This window comes from Frankliniella occidentalis, unplaced genomic scaffold (assembly GCF_000697945.3).
Source record: "Frankliniella occidentalis isolate FOCC.00 unplaced genomic scaffold, Focc_3.1 Scaffold461, whole genome shotgun sequence".
Classification (NCBI taxonomy): domain Eukaryota; kingdom Metazoa; phylum Arthropoda; class Insecta; order Thysanoptera; family Thripidae; genus Frankliniella; species Frankliniella occidentalis.
The window spans coordinates 233,250-233,904 of NW_026267579.1; the positions used below are offsets into that span (position 1 = coordinate 233,250).

Below are 655 nucleotides of genomic sequence, written 5' to 3' on the forward strand. Positions count from 1 at the left end.
GCTCGTCCTGGCCGGCCAGGCCGGTATATATAAGAACGTTATCACAAGGCCGCGTGGACGCGTGGCTAAATAAAACCAAAAAAAGTGAGTCATTACTACGCAAAATATCTCAGATACACTGGAAATCCAACGAGTGTGTGAATATCGCGCACCTGCAGGAGCGTGAATTCCGTTCGCACAGTTTAGACCAGCAAAGGTGTGACTTTTCCAGTAAAATTCGTTCACTTGTGCCCTCAAGTGTACGAATGAAAATTCACACACCTACAAGTGTGCGACATTCCCTCACTTGGATTTTCCAGTATACTCACACGCACACTGATACATAAAGTGTGCAACTGCTGAACACTTGTAAGTGTGCAACTGCAAGTCGAGTGTACTTGCAAGCGTTCAATTGCGTAGTCGTAAACAAACTTACCAGTAGTGTTAAACACGAGACTTCGCTCTTAACGCCAGTTTTGGCATTTTTAGTGCGATTCCGCGGCTGCCAGACCTCTCTGCCTGTGCGGTACACCGTGGCTACGGCCGTCGCCGTGACATTGTCCTATCCGGCCCGCTATTGAATGCTAATGTTGCCGGTGCCGGTCCCCTACGGTCCCCGCGATGCCTTCATTGACACTTGTCCACGGTGGAGGGAGAGAAGGTGGCGGCACGAGGG

The 655-nt window shown here is 50.2% G+C and overlaps 1 protein-coding gene across 1 annotated transcript in view; it reads left to right on the forward strand.

Annotated features, from left to right (window-relative positions):
* Positions 1-655, forward strand: part of LOC127751397 (RNA-binding protein fusilli-like) — a 63,661-nt gene that overhangs the window by 37,800 nt on the left and 25,206 nt on the right. The window lies entirely within an intron of this gene.